Source organism: Mirounga leonina, unplaced genomic scaffold, assembly GCF_011800145.1.
Source record: "Mirounga leonina isolate KUSES-001 unplaced genomic scaffold, KU_Mleo_1.0 Mir_115, whole genome shotgun sequence".
NCBI lineage: Eukaryota > Metazoa > Chordata > Mammalia > Carnivora > Phocidae > Mirounga > Mirounga leonina.
Genome location: NW_023270268.1, coordinates 41,563,930 through 41,573,787, shown reverse-complemented (window position 1 = coordinate 41,573,787; position 9,858 = coordinate 41,563,930).

Sequence of the window (9,858 nt, the reverse complement as noted above, 5' to 3'; positions counted from 1 at the left end):
CTAGATCTTCTGGATAACTTGCTGCATCTTCTAAATCAGCGCTTACGGCTTCACATTGCACTTTTTATTATGGGGATGGCTGCTTTCCTTAAACCTCATGAACTAACATCTGCTAGCTTCATACTTTTCTTCTGCTGCTTCCTCACCTCTCTCAGCCTTCACAGAATTGAAGAGAGTTAGGGCCATTTTCTGGAGTAGGCTTTGGTGTAAGGGATTGTTGTGCCTGGTTTGATCATCTGTCCAGGTCACAAGAACTTTCTCCATTTCAGCAATAAGGATATTTTGTTTTGTTTTGTTTTGTTGTTTTGTTTTTATCCTTCGTGTGTTTACTGGCATAACACTTTTAATTTCCTTCAAGAATTTTTCCTTTGTATTCACAACTTAGCTGTTTGGCATAAAAGGCCTAGCTTTCAGCCTATCTCAACTTTAAACATGCCTTCCTCACTAAGATTAATCATTTCTAGCTTCTAATTTAAAATGAGAAACGTGCAACTCTTCCTTTCACATGAACATTTAGAGGCCATTGTAGGATTATTAATTAATTGGCCTAAATGGAATATTGTTGTGTCTCAGGGAATAGGGAGGCCCAAGGATAGGGTGAGAGGCAGGGGGAAGGCCAGTTGGTGGAGCAGTCAGAACACACACAACGTTTAGGGATTAAGTCCACCATCTTACATGGGCACAGTTAGTGATGCCCCCAAACAGTTACAATAGTAACATCAAAGATCACTGATCACAGATCATCATAACAAATATAATAGTAATGAAAAAAACTGAAATACTGTGAGAATTACCAAAATGTACACAAAGTGAGCAAATGTCATTGGAAAAATGCGTCAATAGACTTTTTTGATGCGGGATACCACAAGTTGTTTTTCAATTTATAAAAATGCAATATCTGCAAAGTATAAAAAACCAAAATGCAATAAAACAAGTTGTGCTTATAATAAAAAGGAACCAACATATGACCTTACATAGATATTTTTAAGTGATTTAGAGACTTCCATGTAAGGATTTCTAAAAATATTTCAATCTTGTTCTTTTATCTAGAAAAAATAAACATATACAGAATAAGAACCACCAAAAGAAAGTAAAATCAATTTTCAACAGAAGTAAAAAATGTCTTAACAGTGCCACTAAGAAATCTGAAGGGCTAAATTTGAATGGACATACATAAGATGCTAAGGAGCATGTCATACAGCTGCATTTGCATAGGCAGCCCTCTGTTATTACTTAGCTTGTATGTGTTATTAGGTGAGGAGTACTAGGTAAGCCACTGTTTGCCCCTGCACTGATCTTGTACCATAGGCTATGAGGTAAGGCTACCAGGGGTGGCAAAAAAAAGACACATTCAGAGCAGTGCTCAGTTATACACTAGCAGACATCAAATGGAGTGCAAATTAGTTCTCAAGAACGCAGCATTCTTTTAGTTATATAGAGAAATCTCCTTCCCCAGAACATCCAGGTGTTGGTATGCCAGGTGGAATGCATGACATTTTTAAGTCTTGTGGGATTTAGCAGAGTAGCACAGGATGTGGGACTGCATGAGGAATAGTGCAGTGCTACCATGTTTGCAGGAACCAGTTGTCATTTTCTAGGAAAATTAAGAAATACTGGGGAGAAGTAAGCCATACAATTACTGATGTAAAACACCTGGAGAGAACCTAGTCTACAGCAAGACTTAATACCTGGGACTTCACTGATAGTCCCTACAGACATTCTCATAACCTAAGGAAGAAACAAACTCCAAGTTTTGAGTATAGAAGGGGAAGTGTTCTCTCCCAGCTCATTCTCCAGGACACTTCCCTACACCATTTACCATAGCATAGATCACACTGGAAGAATGAACCCATGCAAGATTAGTACTTAACAGAGAGTAACCAACAAAGGAGCTCTGTAAGGATATGAGAAGGGAAAAGGGAAGAATATCAATAATATAAACAAACAACAAGAAAAATGCACAAAAGAAGAGTTATATCATGAAGCAGATAAAAAAGAGCAAATATTTCACATTAAAATCCAAAACAAAAGAAAGTATGACCTCTCTGAAACAAAAGTGAAAGATGAGTAGCAACGGCTCAAAGGAAAGAAGATGGGAAACAAAAACTAAAAACAAAATTCAGAAAAGAAATGGAAATAGAAACAGATGAAAATGGATCCAAATGGAAAAAGAAAATCATTGTGAATTTTTGAATAATATTAAAGGCATTGAATTACACCAATAGCTGTTGAGAAAATTTAGGGGTGCCTGTGTAGCTCAGTTGGTTGAGCATCGGATTCTTGGTTTGGGCTCAGGTCATGATCTTAGGGTTGTGAGTTCAAACCCTGTGTTGGGCTCTGTGGTGGGTGTACAGCCTACTTTAAAATACATATATACATAGCAGTTGGAGATATATATATATATCCTGATTGGTATCCATTATAAAATAAATATAAAATAAACAAGCCACTTAGCTGGCATTGCATACTAGGCAATCTACAAATTTATATTGCAATCAATTACAAATGATAGGTTAAAGGACAATATTTAAAAGAGTAATGAACTCACTGATACTAAAAGAAAGTCTTCAGAACCTGGACTTAAAGAGGAACCTATGAGTAGAGCTAAGAATGAAGAACTGAGCTGAGGTCTGCTCTGGGCACTGGGGAAGTTTGTTGTCTTGGAGAATTAATGGGCACGAATTTCAAGGTCCACATGAGACAGGAGAGAAGACCTTGGGATCTTCAGGAAGTGAGATTGCATGTGGTTTTGTTTATCTCTGCATTTGGTTCTCAGGAGAAAAAGAAAATATAGTACCTGAGAATTACAAGTAGTAGGTCTTGGCCGTGATTTTAGGATCAAATTTATATCACCTACGTGATCCAGGAAATTTCAAGTATAGAAATTCATGTAAAAATTAGTCTCTAGTCAGCACTGTTCCAAGAGATTTTTGGTATAAGAACATGCAAACCACTCTGGAAAGATGCTACCACAAAGTAGTAGCAAATGACTGTCATGCACACACGCACACACACACACAAGTTCTCGCGAATTCACTATTTAGGATGTACAAAACACAAAGGACGTGTCTATGTCATATTTGCTCATATTTAGAGGCATTTTTCACATTTTTGGATATCTGGAAACAATGGGGTATTAAAATTATATAAAATTATAATCCCGTAGCTGGCTTTTTCTTAAGAATATAAAGAGAAAGATTGCATCTTATGATTGATGATAGTTTAGGTTTCATGATACACGCAAATCTATAATGAGGAAAGTCAAACAAACGGTGGACCGCCTACTACGATAGCAAGTATTTGGACGATAGGATGATAAACTGAAAGACAGTAAGAAATTAGGATTACAATGATTTTTTAACTAATTGGTAGAGTAGGAAAAGAATAAGACATTAAAAAAAGAACAGACAGATTTAAAAATCACCTAAATAACTTCAAAAACAATTGAATGAACACCAGGTTAAAGATAAAATTAGACAAAGATGAAGACAGCAGTAAAAAACTAGACAATAAGCCAGGGAAAATTCTTAGAATGCCACAGAGTGTGCAGAGACAGAAAACAAAAACAGGAAACTGGGGGGCCATGTAAGAGAGAACGACAAGTCTAACATCAGTTAAATGGGAATTCCAGAAGAGGTAAATAGAGAAAAGAGGTGAGAGGCGATGCTCAAGGAAGCAATCACTGAAAAATGAGAATAGATAAAAGATATTAATACTCAGTTTCAAAAGCACAATAAGGGATAAGCAGATTAAGTTAACACCAAACTAAAACCAAACTGTGCCTAAACAGAATGACAAACTAAACGTAGAACTAACAAGAACACTGGAAAATATTTAGAGACAAAGGACAAAAAAACACTCTTTAGCTCAACTTACACAATATGGATGAGCCAGAATAGAGTCCATTTTGAGGCTTTAAGGGAATATATTAGATGGGAAAAAATGGACTGAAAATTCATGAACTATCTATCTCCCCATTCAAAAATGTATAAAAATAATAACAGTAATCCCAAAGAAAGCAGAAGGGAGGAAATAACACATAGAAGAACTAAAATTACAAAAATGGAAAACAGAGAATAGAAAGAATCAAGAGAATCAGAGCTGCTTCTTTGAAAAGGCTAATAAAAGAGATGCTTCTCAAGCAAATGTATAGAAGAAAAATAAAAATGAAAGACAAAAGCAAATTTAGGAATGAATTACAAGAGAGATAATCATGAAACATTTTTATATATCTTAAAAAATATGCTATGAACAATCAAGACTGATAAATTGTAAACATTTAAATGAACAATTAAAAATATTACTTGTCAAAAGTAACTCCATAAGAAATAGGAAAATCAAACTTAGAACCATTAAAGAATTGGAATCGGTATCTAAAACATATCAGTGCCAAACTAAATGCGGCAATAAACAAAATATGCATAGTTCTTCTTTAAGGTGCCTCTCTCCACAGCCAATGGAGGAATAGTTTTAAGACAAGCAAACTTTACAAAATTTAATCATGTACTTTGACTACATTAAATAGAAAAAAAGTTATGTTGCCATTTCAGTTGATGCAGGAAAAAAGCCTTTGATAAAATTCAATACCACTTTGTGTTAAAATCAAATCAAATAAATAAACTTAACAAGTTGGAACTACATGAGAATTTCCTTACCATATGATATTCCTACTACGATCTCACATAAAACACCACACCTTAATGATGAAGCTTTAAGAACTTTTTATTTTAAAAAGCAAAACAAAACAAAGATTCCTAGTATCAGCATTTCTATTCAACACTGTTCTGGAATTCCTAATAAATATAACATAAAGAAACATAAAAAAGGATTTTGTAAAAAGTTATATGAAAGGAAAGGAAGAAACAAATTATTTGCAGAAGATATGATTATTTACACAGAAAAAAACAAAAGGAAGTGAAGTTACCAGACTGAATAAGAGTTCAGTAGAGTTGAACAAGACTAATAGATAAATACGAATTGTAATTGTTTACACCAAGAAATAGAGAGTGTAAATTTTAATTGATACTATTAACAAGAACAAAATTATCAGATACATTGGAATAAACTGAGGAAAAATTATACATGTCTTTCAAGGAAAATCATGAGACTTTATTAAAAGAAATAAAAGACAGCCTAAATAAATATGGAGAGAAATACCATGTAATGACTAAGAAATCTTTATATACTAGAAACAACATCTCTCCCTATGTTAATCTATACATTGATGGTGGACCACACTCAGGCACTAGGTGCCCAGGGAAAGGAAAAGGTACACGAGGAGAGGGGGCAAGGGCACTCAGGTTAAATTTATTCACTTCACATTTTTGTTCTGACAAAATTCCATGTAGAGAATTCACAGAATGATTTGAATTTTTAAAAGTTTTTCTGCAGTCTTTAATTTTATAGATAAGAATCTCTCTCTTTTTTTTTTTTAAGATTATTTATTTATTTGACAGAGAGAGAGTGAGTTAGAGAGAGCAGGAACACAAGCAGGGTAGTGGGAGAGGGAGAAGCAGGCTTCCCGCGGAGCAGGGAGCCTGATGCAGGGCTTGATCCCAGAAGCCTGGGATCATGACCTGAGCCGAAGGCAGACGCTTAACGACTGAGCCACCCAGGCGCCCCTAGATAAGAATCTCAAGCTTAACAATGTTCTTAGTTGTATTATCTGGTCTGAGGGTGAGAAAAAGATTGAAATTCTGGAGAAAGTGAGTGGAGAATTCACTTAGATGAAAGCAATGCTATTAAGGACTCAAATTTAAGAGCTTGGAATTCTCTTACACATAATTTTCTTAAAAGCCTGCATAATTTTAATTTTATCATAGTCATCACCTTCAGACACTGATTATTTTGGAGAAGCAATCACAGAAACCTGAAAAATCAAGGTCTGATGAGAATCCCTAAATAAACCACATTTCAGAAATCCAACCCTAAAAAGCAAAGGTGTTTTAAATTTAACATCTCAAATTCTGCATTTCTTCTCTGCTGAGAATTGTGATGTTGCAGATATTAAAAGCAGAGAGGGAGTATTAAATAAAACTTTAATTGGGTTAAGAGAAGTCCCTGTGTGGTGAGTTTATAGGACATACAAATAAAGAAGTAAAGGAAGGGAATAATAGAATTTATGATAATTATTTAATTTTGGCTTATAAAATATTGACATTAAAAATAATGTCATTTTATATATTTACTTCTAGCATGTAAGGGGTTTTGTTGTCTTCCATTTGGATACCTGATCAAAGACAATCTATATTGCCCTCAATTTGCTAGCTAATAGCTAGCTGTCTCAATACCTCTTATTAATATCTTTTCTCATTAATTTTAACATGAACTTTATTTGCATTTTCTCGGCTCCTCTATCAAATCTCTAGATGTTGGAATTGCTAGGTCTTAATGATGGATCGTCTTTGCTTTCCTTCCTAGGTGTATGCATTCTTGGGGCTTTAAATACTGTCTCTATGCTGACCACTAACAAAGTTACATTCCAGGCCGGATCTTTGTTCTGATTGTCAGATGGGACATGTACGACTTTCTACTTTGCATGTCTACATATCAAAACAAGTCTTTTCACCTTGCCCAAAAGCATGGGTCCTCCTATGGTACTCCTCTAGCTCAGAAGTTAAGACATCCAGTACTTCAAACTAGAAATTTAGAGGATTCATCCTCGAGGCAAGGGTTTCCCAACGACTCTTTCTCCTCATCTCACTCTTCAACGCAAGCTGTATGTCCTCTCTGAGAATTGTATAGGCATAGTAAATAATGACCGTCTCCTAAATAACCCACAATTATCCACTTTTTTTTTTCAAGTCATGTCAATTTTCTTACAGAACAGCTGGAGCCCTGAAAAGTCAATACTGGACTAAGTACCCTATTTTGCCAGAATAACTATTTTTTTTTTCATCACCAGGAAAATGTTTCTTAAAGATACCAACACGAAGCTATACAGAGTAACTAAGTTAAATGGGGTCTTCATTTTAAGGACAAGTCCAGGGCAAATATAATCGATTGCCATTATTTTATTATATAATTTTTATAACCACCCTCTCTGGTAGTAGATATTTTTAACCCATTTCCCAAACTTGAAATTTGAGACTTAAAACAGTTAGCTAACTTCTCAAAGTCTGTTATCTGACTACAGAATTGGCCTTTTCCCACAATATTGTGCTATCTCCCCTTAAGAGCCTACTCGAGAATCAATGAAGAATCAGAAATATCTTTGTCTTCAAAATCTCTCAGCTGAACCAAGGTCTAAATTTCCTGTGGAGATCTTACCATATGCAATCTCCCCAGGGCTTCCACAACTCTAACTACAGTTATCCTTCGGTGACCTACCTGTTCATCCAATACCTGCACATCTACTTCAACACAAAACAATTTAGAAGTTAATAAGAATAAGAACCCTTCTCATTATAGCTTCTGATATATCAAGCTGCTTTTTTACAGCCCATGAATATCTGGAATTCAAAACGTCATTCTCTAAATTTTCAATATAACCTTAGTTGCAGTGGAATATTTACAGAGGTTATTTGGCCACAGTGGCAAAACATTTTTGTTAAATACTGCTATTTTATAGCAAGAAATAAGCATTAACTGACACATGAGTGTGTAGCCAGAAATTTTATTTCTCAAGGGAAATGCTCAGAAATAGGTTTCTTTGCTAAAGAAATCTGTTTGTTCTTTGCAAACCAACAGATTTCTGACTCTTGTGAAATGCTGGATGCCTGGAGCATTATTTACCGAGATTGAGAAAGAAAATGAAGGCAGATGATTAGGGAAGGAGCAGGGTGGCAAGAGAATAAGGCATTTCTTTCTAACTCTAACTTGCTTTCCATTGTTTTTGCTATTTCTGTCAGAGTAGAGTTTCCCAAACTTTCCCAAAGATAAAAATGACTTGAGTCTTTTCAAAAATCCAGAGTTTGAGGAATTTTCTTTGGAAATTCTGACTCAGTGATGTGAAATAGGACTCGGAGAACCTGCATTTTTAACAAATACACTAAGTGGTTATTTTTTACCAAAAGACAATTGTAAAATATTTAGTAGATCATCCAGGAGCTAGATAATCAACATTTAATGAGTAGGTTCTTTCTATAAAGGCAAGGAATTTAGTTGAAACAGCTATTTAAATGCAGCATTTTTTATGATAGCATTAAGTGCTTTATAGCTTTTTAATGAATATCTTTAAATACATTTTGCTGAAATGGCAAAATACTTTAATTCATTTGAAGTTACCATTATAGCCCCAGAATAACTTCTGAGTTGGCTTTTTGGAAGCCTTCAGATCATGCATTCCAAAATTTACCTTGGGTGCCCATGAAACTCCAGATAAGCATTATTAAAAATAGATATGGAAAAAATAATAGTATCTCCCAAATATCAAAATAACTCTTAAAAATCAACAGGAAAATAAGACAATTTAACCTAATAGAAAAAAGGAGATAGACAAATAGAGAAAATTCTAATGACCAATAAAAAATGACAAGATGTTCAAGCTCATTAAGAATTAGGAAGATAGGGCGCCTGGGTGGCTCAGTTGGTTAAGCGACTGCCTTCGGCTCAGGTCATGATCCTGGAGTCCCGGGATCGAGTCCCGCATCGGGCTCCCTGCTCGGCAGGGAGTCTGCTTCTCCCTCTGACCCTCACCCCTCTCATGCTCTCTCTCTCATTCTGTCTCAAATAAATAAATAAAATCTTAAAAAAAAAAAAAGAATTAGGAAGATACAACTCAAAACCACACTAAGTTCCACCTTTCCTTCAATATTCTGGCAACTTTTAGAGTAATATCAACTGTTAATAAGGAATAAATTTGTTGCATCAATCCAGAGTAATTCAATGATGTCCAGTGAAGCTAGGGTGACTATAAAAATGTATTGTCGAACTGAGATTTTAGGATAAAATAGTATATTAAGATATATAAAATTATGTGATATATAATATTTTTTTTATATTTATTGACAAATTGTTTTTATTACATTGTTGGACTTATAAGTAACTCTCTTCAAAATTGTTTTTGAAAATAAAATTTTTCAAAAATTTGAAACCATAATCATATATCTTGAGCAAAACAAAAATAACTTCTTTATTTAAACATTAAAAATAGCAAGTAGAATAATTGTTCTGGAACATATTTGTATGCTTAAAGTGGTTTGTTAGCTATAATTATCCTTGGTTCTTTTCTGGAAAATTGTATTTCTTCTAATGCAGTTTATTATTGATTTTTTATAAAATTATCCACAATCTTCTCCAAAGATGAGTCATGTTCTCACCAACAAGATTTATCACCCATGTTTACTTTTTTTTGAACCAGTTTTAAAAAGCATTCAGAATACTGTCAAATGTTTCATTTCTAGCAGAATAAACTTCTTAAGCTTTATTTTGGTTCTACAAATTGGATGTTCAATTGAAGCATTTTTATATCTGATTTTCTGTATGAAATACCTAAATGGCAATATTCAACTGTTTGTAAATCTCCTCTACTGCTAATGGAGATAACATATTAACAGCCATTGCTGCATATTTCATAAGTGAAGAAAAGATTTGGAATAAAAAATGAACACGATTTATTTCAGAAAACAGCAATTTGATCTAAATGAAAAGCCATGCTTCTCAGAGGGAGAGATACTTTCTCCAGGTTCACATATTAAGCCTGTGAAAACAGCATCTTCAGGCAGTTTTCTTAATGTAACTATTAACTTTGAAATAACAAGTTATTTTTTTTCCTTAGATTTTTATCTTCTGAATTTCATGAGACCACTCAACTTTACAGCCCCAGGCCCCAAGAATGGCTAGAAAAGACCAATAGATACATTGTACAGGGTTTATGGTTGCCATACACTTTCTTGAAAGGGAAATTCAGTACTCAAT